Source organism: Patagioenas fasciata, chromosome 1 (genome assembly GCF_037038585.1).
Source record: "Patagioenas fasciata isolate bPatFas1 chromosome 1, bPatFas1.hap1, whole genome shotgun sequence".
NCBI lineage: Eukaryota > Metazoa > Chordata > Aves > Columbiformes > Columbidae > Patagioenas > Patagioenas fasciata.
The window spans coordinates 207,469,828-207,490,787 of NC_092520.1; the positions used below are offsets into that span (position 1 = coordinate 207,469,828).

Here is a 20,960-nt window from a genome sequence, read left to right on the forward strand (position 1 = left end):
GCAGCCGAGATGGGGAATAGTAAATGCGCTTTCATTCTTGCTAAATTTCTGACCAGTGAACCACATGAAAATTTGTAAAGCTGAAGATGGGGAAAAACCCCTGTGTATTTCAGTCCCCTCGTTTGGTTACAGCTCTAAAGGCCTAACGTTCATTTATCGCTTCCTTCTAGGAGGTTTTGTAACTGAATGAGCTATTCCTGTAAATTCAACGACACGTGCATCACAAAGTCTTGAAAATTAGAACAGATAGGAAACTTATTATTTCACATTGTTAAGTATTTGTAAACTGGCTTCAGGCCTTTATATTGAAAGACTAACTGTTGAATTCAACATACTGCTGGGTTGTATCAGGAAGATAAAAGTTGTCTTTACATGAAATGGAAACTTACAGACACAGTAGTATGAAACTCAGTAAGCCCACAGTGAATATACATTGGCTGGTTTTGTTTGTGTGTTTTACAGTCAAGGATTATATTATAAAGCAATTTCTTTGTATCAGTGGCCTGTCACATCACGCAGGATGAACCTTTGTTTAGACAGGAAATACTTGAGGAATATAATTATTAAGGAAAGCTGCTGCAGACCTGAGCTTGCGCTCTGGCTGTATTATCTCTGCTGGCCAATAACCACATGTTTTATCTGGTATTCTTCCCAGTGCATGGACATGCCTAGTGACTAACACAAGACAAATAAATATAACAAGGGTTGGTACATTTGGCCAACTCGCAGAGTATAAGGAACTCATTATTTTTCCTACTTTGCCTTTTTTTTTTTTTTTTAATATTCCAAACTTACCTTTTTAATACAGCATTTCACCTTCACAACCTCGGCAAGGATCCTTCCCATTTCATCTGTGTGTTAGTCTTTTTATGGGGATAGCTGTGTAGAATGATGAATTTGGTTTTTTATTTTATTGATTTATTTTAGCAGTAGCTTTTTATTTGGATCTTGCAGGAAGTTCCATGGTTATTTTGTTGTTGTACATAAAAGGAAGGCTAAGGACCACATTCTACTGGGAAAAAGGAAAAAAGAAAGAAGGATGTCAGAAATATACCACTTCTTCTATCAATAAAACTTTAATTAACTAAGTGCTCTGTCTGGCCTCTTGCCCATATAATAAATAAAAATCAGAGAGGCTCTCCTGAGTCATTATTACCTGTTACCAAAAATACGCTTCCATTTACATTTCTATCCTGCAGTGAAGCTGAAGAAAAATTGGCTAGCAAGTCTCTATATGCACAGAAATCTTGGTTATTTGGCTTGCACTGTTCCCTACATTTGTGTGTTTGCACTGGCGTCCTACAGAGTCACTTATAGGGTCCATATTTAAAATCACCTTTGTAAACACAAAGTATGGAACCCACAGCAGGGCTCCTATTAACTTTGCTCATGAGGTCTGCCCAGGGTTGTCTTGCTTTACCACGATATGTGTGATGCTCCTTGCAGAATTCCTTGGAGAGAAGTCCTGTTCAGCAAAGCCTGCGCTGTGGCTGCTTCTGCACCGTTAACCTGGTTCCTGTTGATGCGAGGTCTTTCTGCAAGCTCTGCCCAACCCACTAAGTCAGGATTTAGACCGTCTGAGCGGGTGTTGGGCTGCTGGGCTGCCAATGCAGATGGTGGCTCGTCTTGCCTCCCCCAGCAGGAATGAACCTCCCTGCACCAAACCTGTGCAAGGTTTTTGGTAGTTTTCAACTTCAGCTGGAGACTGGTACCAGCCTGCCCAGTTCTGCAGAAGGGAATGAACCGGTGTCAGTGCTGCCTGCAAGTGGTTTTCCTTCGGGTGCAGTTACAGTGATGAGTCATGAGAAGGGAAACAATAATTCTGACTGCCTTGCTTTACTTTTTGTTCCCAAATCTCCTGTTTTTTATCTCTAATCTTCAGGGTCAGCCAGTGAGGTTTAACTGTGGATCCTAATGCTGAGCTGATTATACGCAGATCTGCGGGTGCAATGTTAAGCTGTCAGAAGGGAGACTTGCTGTGCTGGTTGAGGTGGTGTCTTGTTAGGTACCCATCAGGCAGGTGGAGTGTTACTGTGTCCGTCCAGGATCCTGCTGTTCGAGCAGACTGGAGCTGTGGGGGTCCCCAGGTGCCATCCTGTATAGCACAAGGGGACAGCACAGGGACAGCATCTGCATTTTAAGCACAGCCCTGACACTGGGAGTGAGCTGGGACTCCTGTTGGCTGCAGGTTTGGTGTGACTCCCCAGGTCATCCTCCTGTGAGCTGGGGAACTCCGGGACCCCCTCTCCAAAGCATCACACACGTCACTTGCCGCAGGAACCGCTGGGACTGTGCTCAGGTTGCCCTTGCATGATGTGCGTTCTGGCAGCCAGGGATGAGCTCCAGGCAGCATCATCCACCACTGAGCCTGGCCTGAGCTTGCTCCTTGCTTGGCCATTTCCCATAAATTGCAGACGCTGTCAGAGAGTCTCCTGGATTGGCTTTTTGTTGGCACTGTTTTTTGCAAAACTGCACTTTTAGTAGCTGCTTTTCGCTACCCAAAAAATTATTTTGCTGTGAATCAGAACTGACTTACAATAAGTGCAGGTGGAATGTGACTCCCTAAGCGAGGGTGTCTCTGCCAGACCCCGAAGGCAGTTGAATCTTATTGCATGTCAGCTGTCCTGACCTACCTTACAGGTTCTCCATGTTCCATCCCTATGCATGGAGGGTCCTGGTGACCATGAACTGGGATTCTCTGTTGGCAGCCAGGATTTCCCAGCGCTGCTCCTTGGGGCACAGGAGGATCCATCATTTTCTTCCAGCCCATTTTTTTCATTTCCTGTTTCACCACTCAAGTTAAATTTCCTTTAAGTGCTGTTTACGTTTGCAGCTTTAAAAATGTGGGGAAGGCTCTCTCGTGGCAGGCTGTAATATAGTGCCAGTAATTATTTCAGAGATGGCCTCTGTGTTGCCTCTTGCCCTCTCATCTGTCATCAACTCCCCCCTGTGTTTTGTGAAGCTTTTGCTTCACTGCTGACTGTGGCACAGCAAAGTGAGCTCATAAGGAGCTCAAATTACTGTTGAACCACTTCGGATCTGTTTAATGGAAACCTTCCTTCTCCAAACCCCTTTGCACTCATTTCACTTAAATCATAAAACTTCTTCTGTTTGAACTTTATGAAAACAAACCAAAACCTTCTTCTGCATTAGTTACAAAACACTTTGCTTCCTCTCCCTGTTTTTGTTTCATATTATTTACTTAACTGCTGCTGGAGTAGTGTATTGGGGTACAAAGACACTGCTTCTTAGCCAAACAATTTAAGTTTTTCATAAAGGGAGATAAATAACCAAACTTGTTGTGAAATGAGCTCAAGCTTTAAAGAGGAAGCATGGATCATTTAAAAAGCCAGGAAAATTTGGATATGGTAGAATATGGATGTAATAATACTTTTCAACAGCTGTGGAAATAAAATGTCTGACTGGTTCTGGCATAAATTTATCACTTAGGGTGTATGTGTATGATCTCATGAGACAGTAAATTTGTGCAGCCGCATGTAACGCTGAGCGATATGTGAGCATGGACTCATATTTACAAAGTCCTGTGGTGTCTTAATTTTTAAATTTTTTATTTTTTTTTTTTTCCTGGGGCAGAGATATGTTGGGATCTATTGTAGACATTGTTAAGTAAATTCTACATCTCCTTTTGTATTCTTGTTTGCTTTTTGGCTTGGTGTGCTACTTGGCTAATTTGTTGGTGATGCTTAAGTTTAAAGGGACCTCAGTTGCACAGTCATTTCATATGGGAAGATAAAAAGGTAAAAATGTATATACTTTTGAGTTTTTCTCTGAGCTCCTTATGTTCCCTCTGTTTTTCTGAGATGCTGTGATATCATCAAAGTTATTTTGGGACATTGTAAAAAGCTTTTTTTTTTTAAATGGTCAGCCATGCATTTAAGCAGGAAAAGCTTTGTTATCATCTGCCTTCAGAATTTCAGCAAAACCATGATCACTGTGGAGTCATTTGGGTATGGTTTTTCTCCAGCTGCTGTGTTTGACTTTTACAAGGAACTGTACATTTTTTTAAAAAAAACCCAAACTAATAAGAAATAATAACATTTTTTAACCCTACAGACCTAGTTCTCTGTACACATTCAGTAAGTGTTATTGAGATCAATGGCTTCCTGTGTTTTATTAGCATGTCAGTTTCAGCTGGTCCTCTAATCTCACATTTCTTTTTATAAGTATTTTATAAGGAGAAGGGCCCAATTAAACCAGTTCAGGTTTCTCTGTTAAAGGGCTGTTTTCCCTGCTCTCAGCACAACCCGGCTGTCTCGCTGCCCGTCTGCTGCTTCGCAAGGCCCTGGCACTTCTGCCTTTACTCCTGTAGTCGTTATCTTTGTGACCATCTCTGCCTCCTGCTATTCTGATGTGTACACAAAAGTGCGCAGTCCCATGTTTGCTTTTGTATTTTTTTAGCTAGCGCAAGGTGAGATTACAAGGTGGTTCCACCTCCCTGTGCAGGACTGCTCTAGACACCGAAACCTCCCAGTCTGGAGCTGCGTGTCCCTTGTGTTCCCTCTGCAGTTACTGACTCCTGTGCCAGCCCCCCAGAGCAGAGCTGGTGCAGGGGAGTGGAAGAGAGTGGGGAAAGCCGGTGGCAGCTGCTGCAGGGTGACCAGGACAGCTTCTGCTATCTGATCCTGCAGCCAGGTGCTTTCTGTTGTTGCCAGTAAAGGTGAGGGTGCAAGTTAAAAGGGGCCATCCTGCACCTGCAGCAGCCATCGACTGACTGCAGGTAGCTGGGCTGTAGCAGGAAGAGAAGGAAGACTTTAGCTCTTCGAGCAGTGTGCCTCTCGAAGGATCATTTTCTGCTTCTCCAGGGAAGAATAATGCAGGTGAGCAGAGCCTGAAGACTTTCTGCTGGGCTTAAGTCTGACTTAAATCTGGTCCTGCTCTGGGTGCCTGGTGTGTGGTGAAGCAGCGCTGCTGAGGTCCTTACTGCTCTAATGTTTCACTGGGAGCTCAACGAGGTATGGAAGCATCCACCAGGTTTGTGCTTTTTTTCTTATTGTACAAGTATCCTGCAAGTTTTGTGACACAGGAGTGAGTCTTGGTCAAGGTAAGGTCAGAGAAGTGTACTTTAGATCCTCTATTGGGGATGCAAGACTTTGACTGTAAATTCAAGATGGGCAAAGACCTGTTTCAAGATGGAATGCCTTGTGATTTGAATTTGTCCACTTTGAATCTTCAAGTTATTTTCTTGAATATATATATATGGGGATAGATCCTTAGGATTGTATATATTGAAATAGTAATTTAAACTGGATTAGAAATACAAAACAATAATGAGGGAAAAATTATATTTACAAATAAGTTTAGAATAAATGTGTAATTTAGCCATAATGAAATATTCAGTCTAACTTAACCTCCCCTGCTCTCCTGATCTATGCACCTTAAGGCTTCCCTCCCTGCCCTGAACATTTGTGGCCTGTTGAAATTTACTCGTGAGAGGGTTGGAACCAGGTTTTTTTTTTGAGAAACAAGTTTTACAGTAGATTTTCTGTTGAATTCAGAGATATTTGCTTGATTTTTTTAAAATTTTATTCAATGAATTCAGTAACTAGTTATTTCAATTCACTAAGTAGTTATTCCAAAGCTCTAAATAGAGTCAAGAATATGACTGAGATAGAAACCAGTTCTAAAATCTGGAATCAGGACCAAAAATAATCAAATTGCTAACTTCAGATAATAATTCATTTTATAAATCTGATCTGTAAACAAAATGTTCCACTTTGTGCACAGCATGCTTCACGTGGTTATATCTAAGTAAATAAAATCAGTTTTGCTCTGGTTTATCTTACTCTGCCTTCATTTATGTCTCTTAACGCAGCCTTGATAGGAATTACAGCTGAAAATGTGTTTGCTTGGAGCATTAGAAGTGAGTCATTTTCCATGTGTAATAAAGAATTTGAATAAGTTTCTGTTATATGCGACCAATTAGTGGTGTAATTTATCTGCCTCTTCAGCAAACAAAAGGCTCACGTTACAGCAGCCCTTCTGCAGAGAATAACTGAAAGGTAGGAAATGCTACAAGTATTTAACAAACAAGATTTCTGCTTAAATAATTTTCACTCTTGCTATCTATGCATTTCTAGAACACAAATCAACACCACTGTTTTCTCCTCTGATGTGTCTTGTTCACTCCTTTTTAGCCGAAGTGAAAAATGGAGGTGCGGGAGGATTTTGAGCCTGTGTGTCCTTTGCACTTGATGTCAAACATTTGAAAACACAGACTGCAACCTTTGAATATGCAGAAGTTGCTCCTGGCTGTGCAAGAACATATTTAGATGTGCGGACCACAAAGAATCTTTTTGGTCTTTCCAAGATGAGCTACCTTGGTTAAGAACGAGTTTAAGAGTTAAAGCTTGCTATGATTTCTTTCTCGAATCTAACAGATGCCAAGGTAAAGGGAATTAGTCATAAGAAGGAAGTCTTAAAACTGGTTTTAATTAGTTTTCAAAGGTGAGGGTTATGTTGATCGTTTAAAACCTTGGATTTCTCACCAGCACTGGAGGAAATAAATAACAATCTAGCGTGAGGTCTGGCAAGATACAGTCTGGTCTGTAAAAGGCCTTGTGCAAGTCAAACCAGATGTGCTTTCGGATCGTATTTAGCATCTGTGGCTGGTGATGGAGCAGTTGATGAGAGGAGATGACTTGTTCTCACCAGCAAGGGATGGTTGTAGGTTCAGCTGATACGGACTCATTATTTATGCATGTTTTGGTGAGTCTGTCAACGCTGACTTGGAGAACGTGCGCCAGTGAGGCTCTGGTTTCTGAAAGAAGATTGCCAATCCTATCCCAGCGCCTCTTTCCAGTGCCCGTTGGGCTTTTGGAGTGCCTGGTGTGCTTCATTAGCAGTCTGCTTCCTGGCTGCCTTTGGCACAGAAGACCATCAGTCATCTGATAGTCATTTGCCCAAGGGCACCTCTGAGGGAAGTAGAAGTTTCCTTGGGTCTGTTCTTCCTGGTGTCATCTCTGATGGGCAAGAAAGGGACATACTTCTGCACAGTCTCTTGTTTCAGTCGCTGTGACCCTCTCACCTGACTTTTTGGGTTGCTGGAGGAAAATGCATGCTGCTTGGCGTGTTTGCTCAGTATGTGCCAGCTGCTCAAAGGAGGTGATTGTCCCGCTCTGCTCCGCATTGGTGCGGCCTCACCTGCAGCACTGTGTGCAGTTCTGGGTGCCACAGGATAAAAAAAAGATATAAAGATGCTAGACAGTGTCCAGAAGAGGGCTGCGAAGTTGGTGAAGAGTTTAGAGGGGAAGCCGTATGAGGAGCAGCCAAAGTTACTTGGTTTGTCCGACCTGGAGGAGAGGAGACTGAGGGGAGACCTCATGGTGGATACAGCTTCATCACAAGGGAGGAGGAGGGGCAGGTGCTGAGCTCTTCTCGTTAGTGACCAATGACAGAACCTGAGGGAATGGCAGGAAGATGTGCCAGGGGAGGTTCAGGTTGGACATTAGGAAAAGGTTCTTCACCCAGAGGGTGCTGGACACTGGAACAGGCTCCCCAGGGTGGTGTCACGGCCCCAAACCTGACAGTGTTGAAGAAGAGACTGGACAACACCCTCAGACACATGGTGTGAGCTGTGGGGTTGTCCTGTGCAGGGGCAGGAGTTGGACTCCATGATCCTTGTGGGTCCCTTCCAACTCAGGACATCCTATGATATAAAGGAAATAGATATCAAGTATGTTACATCCTTCCAAAGCTGTGATAATTTCCCTACCACCTTTACTATTACTCTGAATATTTGATATCAACAAAATAGCATTTTCAATTCAAACCAGATGCGATAGCTGCAATTGTTGCTAGGCAGTATCTGAATGTATTTCTATCTAAACACAAAACCTAACCTGTGAGAGAGAGAAGAAGTGACTGCTGATGAGATTACAAAGCATATTATTGACAAACAACATTTTCTGTTGTGGAGGCTGGGAGAGGAGGAAAGCAATTCATACAAAAGGAATCAAAAGTGGCTTTGATTTGCATATTAATGATGGATTAAAATTTTTAGTTTAAATAATGGGATTTAAAAGCCGAATTCAGATAACAGATTATAACTAAGGTATGTGGAATAGACTGAATCTGGGATAAATATTCTAAACGTAAGTGTTGGAAGCATTTAAATCAGCAGAAGGAAGAGGAAGGGAGAGAAGTAGGAAACAACTGGCCTCTTTTTGTCTGTAAGACCCTGAGACTGGGACTTACGTATCCAACTGAGGTTTTTCCTTTGAAGTGTTTTGAAGGGTAGTTAATAATACACCTGCCTTCTCCTCTGAGAAGTCAGGTATCACTGACTAATTAACCAGGGTTATCAAATGAAAACACGATTTAACTTGCTTTGCAAATTATAACAATGAAATATTTCAGCATCTGTAGCACCAGTTTTCTGTTAAATTGTTTCAAAATCAATGAGCTTTCACTGAAGATAAATGTTCATCTGGTTTTACTTTATCTTTGTCCTTGAATTCTGTATATGGCTGTTTCCTATGATGACATTTTTGTGAAGGACTTGTGCGTATTTCTCACATACGTCCCTCCGTGCAGGCTTTGGATGGGGGAATGAAGCCACTTAATGTCTTGGTAAAGGGTTTTTTTCTGTCCTTAGGAATAAATCAGCCTTTATTTTAGAAAACGTTTGCACAGTGATGGCACCTATTAAACATAAAATGCCTCTATGATATCCATTGAAAAGTATATTCATGAATAAAGAATGAGCCATGTGAATCAATACTATTACTTTTCGTTCTCTGCTTTCTTAGTCTTGCCTGTTGCTGTTATTCTCTTTATCAGCTTTCCATGGTGGTGGTGTTTTCTTTCCAAAAGAGGCAACACAGCCCTCTTATTCCCCATTGCTTTGTTTTTATCTGTAGCACACACTGTAATGCGAGAGGGAAGCTGGGACATGCAGGTAGTTTGTCTTTAAAATAGTCTTTTTATTTTATTTTTTTAATTCCCCCTCCTTGCTACTGCTTGGGTCTTTTGCCATATCAGTTCTGCCCTTTTGCCTCTTCTTATTTCATTTTGTGGTATGTTGGGCATAGTCCGTGAACGCAAATTGATGGCCTCTGAATCGGAGGCATATTCCTGATTAGATGTCTCTCGCATAGATTTTTAAATCATCCAGGGCACTTTAAGCATAAGTATAGTTTGAACAGTAAAACTTGTTCTGTGTTAAATTGCAGGAGATTTTCATAACAGCAGTTTTCATCAGGGTTATTAATTCAGGGTTGTTAACTTTCAGATGTTCACTAAGGCCACATCTTCTTCACTTCTCCTCAGTGTTCTTTTACTGGTTTAATAAAATAGCATTATTACATCTTTGTCTTGTCTGGACTTGTCTTTTCTGTGCAGAGGGTGGTTGCAATTTACTGTCTTAATTTCAAAATGTTAAGTACAGTGGCCGATGTTCATAGCAGCTGATAAACCTTCCCCAGAGGAAGGCTGGTTTGATAACAGCGAAGGAACAAGGATGATAATGAGGGTCATGGTTTGGAGAAATGGATGGGTGTTAATGCAAGGCAAAGAAGAACTGAGTGTATAATGGGCACATAGTGAGGGTGACCCTCCAGCTCTGACATCTGTTCACACCAATATTGTTCCTTTATTCTTTCTATTATCACACAACTAGATTCTAATGTGATGCAGGTTTTTATCTTCCTTGTTAGCGTGGAGATGGTCCCAGCTCCTGGTAGTAATGAGCCCGTGGACTGTACAAAGTCGGGGAGGCTGCAATTCATTTCTGTGCCCGGCCCCATGTAATGAAGCTTTTTGGGAGCGTGCAGCAGTAGTGTGTGTTTTATGATGATGACAGAGCCTGTTAGGTTTTAAATGCTTTTTCTTTCCAGAAACATGATGGGGTTTTCAGACAGCTCGCTGCTGTGTTTAAGGTTCCATCACCATTTCCATTATAAAATCGTGGTTTCCAGTCATGGTGCTGTGTGGCAGCCCTGTGACAAAGTACGTAGCAGAAAAAGGTTTTGTGGGAATTATGAAATGAAAAAATAAATCGGCTTCTTTTATGTTCAGTAAAAATATTGGAAGGGAAGAAAGCCCACGTGTGTGTGATTAAAATGAACTTAGATGGAGTTTAAGAAGCATGTCCCTTCTCACTGTGGGAATACGGAGAAGCTTAAAGGTGGAGCAGGAGAGCACTTTTGAGTAGGTGAGGACTGTGAAGTTCTTGGCATCGACCCAGAGGAGTAAACACGGATGTTATCACAGCCCCTGCAGCGAGCAGGGGTATGAACGACTGTAATGTCATTCCGCTAGAATTAATTGTCCCAATTGCCCAGGTGCTGTGCCAGCCGCAGGCTGCGGAGCTGCTTCCCTATATTGTCGTTTCTATTAAATGTGTTTGCTGATAAACAACTCAGGCTCCCTTTATTAGTCTTGGAGAGGTGTGTTCTGGTTGGTAGTTCTCTAGCTTGGAAGAGAAACTCTTGGGTCTCTGCTGGTGGCATATTTGTGACTTGTAATAGACTCTCTTCTGACCTTTGACCACGTGCTTCACAAAAATAATAAAGGAAATTACCGGAACATCTGACCTTTTTAGGGGTCAGACTTTCTTTTTCACTTTCTTGACTAAAGTTTCATTAATTCTAAGTTAATCTGAGTTGCAGTGACGTTCTGACCAGGGTGAAGCACTGTCTTGCCTTTCTTTTTCTTTTCCCCGTTTCTAAAAGTTTCATTTCCTGGATCTTTGAAGTTGTAATTCTAGGTGGTGCATAAGGTTCCTTGCTCATACACACAGATCTAAACTCATAACAACTGGAGGCAGTTTGTGGTGGTTCTATTAGCGGAAAAGGAAGCCTTGAGTTAATCAGCTCATAGTAAATGAAATCTTAATGGTTGTATCGACAGACTTCTAGTACTGGCCTTGCGGACTGTCATAGCAATTCAGCAGCATGCAGTAATATTCGCTTCCAAACTGAAAGTCCATTAAAAAAGCAAGGCTGTCTTTGCATGACTTCAGTTTTTAAATAATCTCTATTAATTTCTAATTTCCCATTTTTAATGTAAATTAATTGAACAGTAGATTTAGAGCTAATAAAGCAAATTGCATGTCAGATTTTTAGAGTGAGAGGGGATCTTCTGGCATTAATGCTAAACAGGCTTATGTTTTCTTCAGCTTACAGCTTTAGTCTGCCAATCAGACTTAATTTTTCACATATTTTCTCAATAGTTTGTACATTTGGTCATTGTTTTTTGCAAGAATCACTGTAAAAAAATCAAATAGAGGTGATTCACCAAGATCTGTTCTGATTATTAAGAAAGGCTGTATCTATGTGTGACTATATGCATATGTACATATTTATCTGTATGTTTCTGTGTATACTTTAAAACAGCAGGCTTCAGGCTTTAACCACATATAGAATGTCATCACATTGTTTTTTCTTGGCCACATTTATGGACTATTTATGATCCTTTTAAGTCCACATGTGGATTTAAAAGGCAAATTTAATAGAAGCAAGCAAGAGACACTTGGGATTATAAAGAAGTTCCATATTCTTTGCCAGAGTTAGGGGCTGTCTTTTTCCGATGTTGGAAAATTCAAGAGTCCTCTGTTAGAGTTTAAATAGACAGGACTTGAAATTACTGAGCATCTAGAAATGTAGTAGATGGTGAAAAGCAGAAGAACTCAACTGAGACTTGCATGATCCCCCTTGAGTTTCCAGTTCTCTGTAATTTCTCATATCACTTTGGGCAAGCACCTTAATTTGTTTGTTACGGGGTGATTTCGTTTTCTTTCTCCCGATCTTCTGCGATAAGGAAGTTTGATCTCAGCTCTGCAGAGCGCTATGAAGGTAGATTGCGCAGCGTTCAGACCAATGCAGGCTTCCGCTCCTAACTTTAGCCCTGGACCACTGTGACAACCAGTCAGGTGGGGAGAAATGTCTCCAGAAGGTGACAAGATTTATACACTTAAGAGCATAAATGAGGAGGTGGCTGAGTTCAGGGAAGCTGTGGTGTTTTCTCTCTTTATTTCCTACTGTTATGGACTTTCTCTGTTCTGTGTGTTTCTTTCCCAGCAGTCAGGGAGTCGCTGCTCTACAGTTGTTGCCTCTCTTTCTGCAGTTTGTTCCTGCAAGTTGCGTGAAAGACTGTTCTAAAAACAAAGCACATCTTCTGTATATATATTTCCAACCATACCAACTATAATGACAAGTATTACAAGTTCCACTTTTGAGCCTGTGTTGTATGTGTGTCAAGGGGAACCATCCTGCAAGCGGACTACCTGTGGAGTGATGCTCCTCTGTGTGCAGCACATTCAAAAGCCATTCAAAAAAGCTCTTAAAACCAGAAAAAACACCAGTGCCTAATGAGAAGTCTTGTGCTGATTGAAGGGTATATTTGATATAAATTTATTTCAACAACTGCGAGAACATGGGCTACCAAAGCCACTTTTTTCAAGACCTAATCGCTTTTAAGTCTTGGAAAAAAAAATCGTCTTGTGCATGCATGTCTACAGTTGTAAACATCTTTAAGACAAATGTAGATTAATGAAGTATCTTGAGAGTGCTTGCCTATACATGCACTTAACCTAAATGGATGATGAACTGAATATATGAATGCTTCATTACAGAGAGACAGAGGCAAGTCTAAAGTTTTTAATTTGGATTAAGAAAGCTGGGACTGACTTTCATACATGTCCAAATAGTGCTCGCATGTCTCCTTGCTAGGAGTCTGCCGTGCATTTGCAGTCTGAACTCATTCCTCTCCAACGGGAGCAGATGGGGATTCTTGAACTTGGCCCAAATTCCTAGAAAGTCACTGTGCTGACGTTTTGTAAAGGTGTGAGAGCGGGTGGGAATTTGGATGGCAGAGGGTGTTGCGGCAGAGAACGAGACGAGGAGCAAGCGGCAACACTTTGGTCAACGCTGCCGCGATGACTGTGAATATAAAATGTTTCACTATGCTGGGATAAATCCTCCTCTCCCTTGCCATCTAGGTACCATATCAAATGGATCTTCTTTGCTTGATTTTTTTTTCTTTTTTTTTTTTTTAAAACACCCTCCTCTAATATAATTAGCTCATAATTACAATTCTTAATGGCACTTTAAGATTGCAACATCCCAATACTTCAGTCTTTCCTTCCTCCCTCCCCAGTTTGGATTAGTATAGAACTTTTGGCTGCCTTGCAGATACTTTGACAAGAGTTATGAAAATGGCTGAGGGCCACATGCAGGTATTATTAATATTTCCTATTCCTTTACCCCTGCACATTCCTGCAAGTTCCCCTATGGTCTCAGCATTTCTGCTCCGCTCCAGGGAAATCTGGAGGGAGCTCTCAAATCCCAAGTGATTTTGAACAAGAAAGTGACCCCGGCTCTCCTACCTCTTGTTATTTAATGGAATGAGCAAAGATGAGTGTAGGTGTATTATAGTAAATGAAATAGGGGGGAAAAAAATCAGAGATGTTATATTTAGTAATAGTAATTTTAAAATTTCCCACATGGAAATGTGATTCTGCCCTTTTTAACAGGCTATTCTCACTTGCAAGGCAGACTGGTAATCTTGTTAATCCATGGATTTACTGATTGAATTCTTCTTGCTTTACTTTAGGGGTTGGAGATTTTGTGAGCAATCTTACAAGCTGGTTAACCCTAATTTAAAATGAAGCGTTTAAGAGAACAGCGTGTGCTTCTGATGGAGTAACTTCTCAACACAAAATTCTCTCACTTCTTTCAAAACAATAAATATTCATACCAGGAAAGGTCTGGTAGCTTTCCTTTAAAATGTGTGGCTCTTGCCTCAGTGCCAGCAAGATTTTGTGTTAGATTGAAATTGCCATATTGTATCAGACTACAGTTGTCTGTTTATTAGATACCTACTTACATGATGAGCTTTACAAAGGAAAGCTGAGCACATCTTTTGTTCTAGGTAGCATTAGTTTAATATGTAGAAAACCCATTGTGTGTGTAAAATCATACGCTAGTCTGAACCACTGCTATGGAAATTATTTTTGGTTGGTTAACTTCAATTTTCTACCTTTTTTTTTTTTCATTAAGTTTCAATTTATAATTCAAATATTCCAGAAAAAAATCAGATGTTAATGTATATGTTTTACGTCTCTTGGGCCAGGTGAAGCTGTGTAACCGAAGCAGGAAAGGCAGTTATTGCTGGCAAGTGATTGGATGTGTGCTGTTTTTCAGTATCTAGAATAGTAAGAAAACTGGCAGATGTGTAGGCTGCAAACCTGATATCTGTATAATGCAGGCTGTTGGAGTTATTATCTGTAATACCATCTCTGATGAGCATGGACTAGTCTTGTGTGCACCTCTACAGTATATGAGTCATTTGCTGCTCTCCTGAATGCACAGGTTTGTGTCAACTTTTACTGAGACTCCTTCATTCTTTGTCTTTCTTTACGACAAAATAGACACCACCGAAAATGGCTCATGTACAACCACCCTGCACACACTGTGCCGCGTCCTCAAAAAATTGTGTGACAGCTTCCAGGCTCCTCTGGCGTTGGTGCAGCACTGCGGTCCCCGCTTCTGCGTGCCATATAAACCATATAAACCACGTGCAGCTTTTACCAGGCACCCATTCAGCCCAAAGGCACTTTGGTCCCCTACAGAACGTGTTGCTGTTTGGCGCTGCTGTGTCAGCAGAGCGGTTTAGCCGTATGAGTGAAAGACACGCAAAGAAAATGGGAAGGAATAAGTTCGCCTTTCAACCTAAATGCTCAAGCAGCTGCTTTGGAGCGCCATGCCTGCCAGTTCCTATAAAACTAGTTCTCTGGATGTAATGGATAATCATATCCCTTGCTCTGGAATCTCCGTTCTTGTAAAGAGCAGACCTCAGCAGACATTTCTCATGCCTTTTACACCAGTTTTCAGTCCTGCCACATGTGTTTGTAGTGTGGTTTTCTTTTAAACTGTATGATACAGTTCCTATAGTGAGTCTTAATTCTTGTCTGACAAAGGTCCTCTTGTCTGTTTTACAAAAGCATGTGCTGACATCCACTCAATTCTTTTCATCAAGTATTTGGCAGCGTAATTATGTATGAAGAGTCATTCAGACCATGCTGACTTAGACCTACTGAAAGATCTGGCCCAGGGTCTGTATTTCTGTCTGGGTTTTGATTTACTCAGCATTTGGAAGATACACACAAATGTTGGGGAGGGGAGAGGGAATAACCATCAGGGTTCAAAATTTGCACTTATTTCTTTATTTCACCCTTAACTGTCAGGGTTTTATTTAGCTTGCTGTATGAAAATACAAACGGTAATCATCTGCACTTGCTGATATGCAGATTGTACAAAGGATTTAGAAGGGTATGAAAACATTTCATTTGCTCAATGAAACTTCAAGTTTTTGGAAACTGCAAGTTTAATGGTTCGCTACTGGAAGCTTTGTAATTGCTGTCCCTCTTGGACGGGCTCTGCCTCAAGGGATCGTTCAAATAAAGAAGCTCCTTGGATCCTGCCCATCTTGTTACTTCAACAAATCAGGACCTAATAAGAGATCGCCTGGTATTTTTTTTAGCCTTTTGTTGAACACAGGTTTCAGTAGCAGCTGGTGAGCTGTTCGACTTCCCTAAGTGTGTCCTGGCAATCCCCAGGACAGCTGGCCATGGTGTTTTGTCCAGGATTCAGGTATTGTGTGAGCAATTCCTGCACCCCCACTCCTGCATACACTGTATGGGATTCAGCTTATACAGGTTTCTATACAAATGTCATGGATACCTCATGGTGTTTCTCCCTTTTCTTGAGACAATTTTGCTGTAGGTGTTACTGTCTATCTGTCTTGTTACCTTGTGAACTGTCTTTGGCACAGAAAAACCCTGAGAGTTTAGCTGATCAGTGACCTGTTTTATTGTTGTCTGAGCTTTGCACATCTGCTGCACTAGCCTTGTTTTTCTCTCCATTGACACATAAACAGAACAAGGTGGATGTTTTTACAAGGTGGATGTAACATCTGAGTAGCTGGTTGAGAGCTGAGCCTGAATCACTGAATTTTTGGTACTCCCTGTCCAGCTTTGTTCTAGCTGCAGTCTTTATTTCACAGCAGTGCTGGGAATTGAAACTCGGGCTGCCCTGTGACTTCTGAGCTGGTAAGCACACTCTGTATCCCACAGCCACCTCTAGAGACACAGATACAGAAGCTGTAGGTACAGAAGAGCTCAGCATTATCCCAGCTTCTATATCCTTTTTTTCTCCGTGCCTGGACTTTTCAAGGGACAAGTGACTGATGCACCAACTGAGCAAACCTGATGGACAGGGATGTGAAATTAAAGGCAAGGCTTCTGCAACCAGAATGAAGAAACATCGCCATTTCTCACTTCCATCAGCTGGGGCAGAGCTGGCTCTTGCAGCAACTGGTCGCTCCTTGTCGATGTGGAGCAGTTGTCTTTATTGCAGCTGCCAACTTGAGACCGGTTGGGTCTTTGGGAGGGTGTGAGGGCCCAGGACACCTCCTGCTTCACTGGGACAACTGTGCTTGTTGCCTCTCAGAAAATAAGGGTGAGTGTGTTGGAGAAGAGCAGGAGAAGCCTGTGAGCAGGCAGCTGTGAGAATTCGAGCCCTGGGATGGAAAGCAGCCAGCGCGGCTCCCGGACCACAATGGGTACAACAGCTCTAATGCGGGTCACAGGGAGACTCACGTATTTGTCACTGAAGAGGAACCCTGCCTGTCACTTGTACAGAAAGGAACAGCCACCACAGACTCTCCTTGTTCAGCACTTTAGCCTTTTCTTAGTGATTATGTGATTTGCTGAGGACTTCTAATCCTGAGGACCAAATTGTTCAGTTTCAGTTTTAATGTCATGTTTTATGGTTTTTGAAGACGATGCTTTGCAGGTCCCTATCTCATTAATGCCTTTATTCAGACTGATGATCTAAGCAAGAGGATTAATAATAGAATTTAACATTGCTGCTTTTGATTTGAGAATTTCATGAAGACTGGTGTCAAATTAAAATACTTAGTGTTTTGTGTGTCGCTCTTTGTAGTCTCAACTCTTTTTGTGACAAGTGACATTAATTTTTGTACCATTCTGGAAGAAAGAAATCAAATCTCTATTTCTAATTGCTGCTGGTTAGGAATGTGATATGTGTGTAATGCAGGATAGATTGATTAGAGTCATTATGACATGAAATGAAAATGTCAGACCACAAAAATAAGCAATAGAGTTGTTGCATTTTTTATTACACTTTTGCCTTGGGTTTTGCAAAATTGAAGAAGTATCATACACACAAAAAATAACCTTGCCTTGAAAAACAGAATATCAGAGAAGGAAAAAACCCTCTGAATTATTGGTATAAACTGAGTCCCAGGAGACTGAGTATGATTTGGCTGAAAAATAGCATCCAAAGAAATATTGGGGGGGGAGGGGTGTGGAATAGAAGAAACATGTATTCTGGATTAGAATCACGAGGAGACTGGGCTGCATCTTTTTACAAACACAAGATTCTTTTCAAGACAGTGGCAGAAGCAATGGAAACATTTCCGAACAGATCCTAGTGATGCCATGCCTGGAAGATGTGGAAGGGAAAAAATGTTCTTATTAATGCATTATTTTCTTTAAATAAGCTTCAGAGCTTTCTTACAAGAATAGATGCCTTGCTTTAATAATTTAAAACTTGCAAGACTAGGATCTGATGTCCAGACCCTTCTCTATTTACCTTACTGCAGAAGCACCATCAGTAGCACTGTTAGTCCTGAATCCTTCTGTGCTGGTGAGAATCCAAGTACTATTTTTGCAAAATGGCACATTCAGTGGCTTTCCCTGCCAGCCTCTCCTTTCCTTCCTCCACAGACTCCATCTCTGGATTTGTGCCCCAGGAGGTTTTGGAGCCAGGGGAGCTGGGACGTGTCCTCTCCATGGGATGCTCCTCTGAGCCTGGGACTTTCTGGTGGGAAAACAGAGCGGAGGAGAAGTACAGGGTCCTGTGCTGTTCCAAGTGACTTTATCACAAACTTACAAAAGCTGGGGGATGGAAAACATACTTGGGCAGAGCAAGGCTGGAGGGAATTGTGCTCTCTGGGAACAGTGGCCTCTTTGGTACGGCAGTGGGAGGGTAGAGCCGCTGCCCCTCAGTGCCTGTCATGGGGAGAATGGCCTTGATGAGAGCCTCGCAGATTTTCTCATGACCTCTGTGGTCTCCACCAGATGTGCTAAAAATATCTTCTGCAATGGAGATCTGTTGAACAGATTTTTTATTTCTTCTATGTTTGACTCTTGCTCTAAAATAAAATCATTAATCCCACCTGTTTATGTCTTTGCTGTCCGGTGCATTAGCAAAGACTCAGCTCTGATTCACATAGGAAAGAGCCAGCCAGTTTGATGTCTGTATATTTATTAGTGTTAAAGGCCAAGACGTGGGGCTTAAAACGAGATGAACAACTGGGCTTATACCACATCTTGTTTTGGATTGAGATCAAGAATGAAACATTTTGACCCAAAACCCTCCAAGGAAGGAGGAGGTGTCAGGAGCAGGTAGGTGAGCTACAGTTCGCCCTGGGGCAGGGACATGCTGAATGGCCTCTTGGAAGTTCCTTCCAGCCCAGTGTTCTGTGCTTCCGTAAAAATGCGATTACAATGGTTGTTAGCTGTGCAAATTGCTGGAGATGAGTTGTTTTCATCAACTTGTGAGTGTTTTATGGCTGTTTTCATCGCTTTAGTGGATGCAGTCTTGCAGGAGAAGTGTTAGAGGTGCATTCGTGCAGGTCTCCAGCATCACAGTGTTGCATACCAAGGTTTAACCGAGGCCATTGCCCTTGCCAGTGCTTCTGCATATGCAGCCCCGTGGAGAACTGTAATATTAATAATTGTACATGTTCCCTAAGTGAGTCAGATAAGCTGAGGAAGATTAATTGATGTCAGTAGACTGGCCCCAGCTTGTGCCAGCTGAGAGTCTAACCTGATGCTATTTGTAGTAACATTTCATCTGATTGTGTAATCTCAGTGTAAAAATTTGTAATGTCTCAAATGCACGGGGCTGAGTCTCTAAGTATACATGTAATTTCTGAGCTCCTTGATTCTTGATACCCAACTTGACCTGCATATAAAGTGGCCTTGATTTAAGGCTGTGTATACTTAGGTATCAAAAATCAACCAAACAAAAAAACTCACACAGACAAACAACAACACACAAACAACCCCCCTGCAAACTCTATGATCCTTCCCCACCCCCTAAAAACCTTTGGGGAAAAAAAAAGGAAGGAACAGCAACAACCACCACCCCCAGATCCAGACTGTAAGAATATTGGGTTGATCACCTGGAAAAAGAGTATTCTAAAACACCATCTTCTGGTTTTCTACCTATTTAATACTGGGAACTCTCTCTTCCAATATATTTTTAAACAAGTGCTCTGGGAACACCAGTGAAAATGTTTTAAGTATTTCCTTACAGACCTATTTTCCTAGAATTTATTCAGGAACTTACCTTTGTTGAAAAACATCTCTGGGCTGGATTTATCCCCGGAGTAATTTTTCTTGATTTTTAATAACATTGCAGGAAGAGTGAATTTCATTTGTGTATTAATTTATAACCCAGGAAACATGTACAGCTACAGTACATCTTTGCCCAGGGTATGGTACACAAGGGGAAAACATGCACGATTCTATCAGTACTTTGTTAATTTAATTATAACAACAGATGCGGCATTTAATCTATTTGACTTTTGTTATGGAGTTACTAAATCCTACTCAAAGAATATTTTTATTTTCCCCAGCTACAGCACTGAGTAAAAAGCCTCACAGCTTCTTGAAATGTTAAGCAGCTTTGCCACTTCCTCTCTCTCTGCATCAATAATCTAATATTTTTGCTGATAGCACTTTGTTTTGCAACTGGGAGATGTAAATCTGTCTGCCTTTCTGCTTGTGCCAACACCTATTTCCTCCTGTGTTCGCAGAAAGAAAAATGCCACAAAAGAGACCATCTTCCTCTTTTCTTCTTCTTTTTTTTTCTCCTCTTCCCCCCCCCTCCCTTTTTAGGCCAGAACATGCTCAAAGTTAATTTAAATACAGAGCTCTCTTGGAGCCGCGGTTTAGGCACATTTATGTTCAGTGGCATTTGGTATGTGTTTAAGAAAGCGCTTCCATTAAAGGCATTTCTCAAATTGGAAACCAGAGTAGTAAACTAGTAAGTGCTACTTGTGTTTGGTGGCCTGGAAATAACAGAGGTTTTTCCACTGGTATTTCCAGTGGTGCAGTTTATATTGCCTTCAAACAGAAATCGTGCCTCTTGCTCAAGCAGGACGCGCAGAAATGAGATGTTTCCAGCTGTGCAAGCTGAGAATGGTGGTGGTACGTGGCCACAACTGTGGCCAGGGAGAGCAGGAATTCTGCTCGCGGGCTTTGGTTGATCACCTTCAAAAACATGTTTATCCCATCCCAAAATAACTGTGATCACCGAGTCACAGAAGGGTTTGGGTTGGAAGGAACCTCTGAAGTTCATCTAGTCCAGCCCCGCTCCTGTGGGCAGGGATGTCTTTCACTAGATCAGGTTGTTCATAGCCCCGTCCAGCCTGACTTTGAACACTCCTAATGATAAGGCAGCCACAACTTCTCTGGGCAACCCATGCTGGTGTTGCAGCGCTCCAGTTGTAAAACATTTCTTCCTTACATCCAATCTAAACCTGCCCTCTTTCAGTTCAAAACTGTTGGCGCTTGTCATGTTACTACAGACCCTGGTAAGAAGTCTTTGTCCATCCTTTAAGTACTGAAGGGTCTCCCTGGAACCTTCTCTTCTCCAGGCTGAACAACCCTGACTCTCTCAGCCTGTCCTCATAGGAGATGTCTTCAATCCCTGTGATCGTTTTTGTGGTCTTCCTCTGGACCTGCTCTAACAAGTCATTTCCTTAAGGTGCTGTTCTCTTTTTCTCTGCAGAAGAAGTCAGGATTGGCTTAGACCAGCCCAAAGGACCAGCTTAGCTTGGGTACGTGGCTTTTAGATGTCACTGTTTGACTTGTCCTACTTGATGACTGTTTGTGTTCCACCCCT

General features: G+C 41.9%; 1 protein-coding gene across 2 annotated transcripts in view; it reads left to right on the top strand.

The window, feature by feature from the left end:
• FAM107B (family with sequence similarity 107 member B) overlaps nt 1–20,960 on the top strand; it is a 62,438-nt gene that overhangs the window by 12,723 nt on the left and 28,755 nt on the right. The window contains exon 2 of one of the 2 annotated variants that reach the window (XM_071803507.1): nt 20,847–20,895. The exons of the other annotated variant lie outside the window; for it this stretch is intronic. The gene's annotated coding sequence lies outside the window, so the exon portion shown is untranslated. The remainder of the gene's footprint in view (nt 1–20,846; nt 20,896–20,960) is intronic. 2 annotated transcript variants of the gene reach the window in all.